This window comes from Penaeus monodon, chromosome 15, assembly GCF_015228065.2.
Source record: "Penaeus monodon isolate SGIC_2016 chromosome 15, NSTDA_Pmon_1, whole genome shotgun sequence".
Taxonomy (NCBI): Eukaryota; Metazoa; Arthropoda; class Malacostraca; order Decapoda; family Penaeidae; genus Penaeus; species Penaeus monodon.
In genome coordinates, this window is record NC_051400.1 from 39,674,557 (window position 1) to 39,674,790 (window position 234).

Below are 234 nucleotides of genomic sequence, written 5' to 3' on the forward strand. Positions count from 1 at the left end.
CGTGGGGACCCGTGTCACAGCCGAAGGGCCCGGCTGGGAATTTCCCCCTTTAAAAAATATATTTTCCCCTTTTTAAAAAAAGTTTTTTTTTTTTTTGTCTGATAGGGCCTGTCTGCTTTTGATTCTCTGTTTAAAGGAAGGTGGACTCCAAAATGTGTTCTTTGAAACTGCCTTGGAGAACCTGCTACGGAAAGGTCTTCTAAGCGCGCGGCACAGAAGCAGTTATGCAGGTGA

The 234-nt window shown here is 44.9% G+C and overlaps 1 protein-coding gene across 27 annotated transcripts in view; it reads left to right on the forward strand.

Annotated features, from left to right (window-relative positions):
• LOC119582032 (eukaryotic translation initiation factor 4 gamma 1-like) overlaps positions 1-234 on the forward strand; it is a gene marked incomplete at its 3' end in the record, with an annotated part of 189,642 nt that overhangs the window by 140,938 nt on the left and 48,470 nt on the right.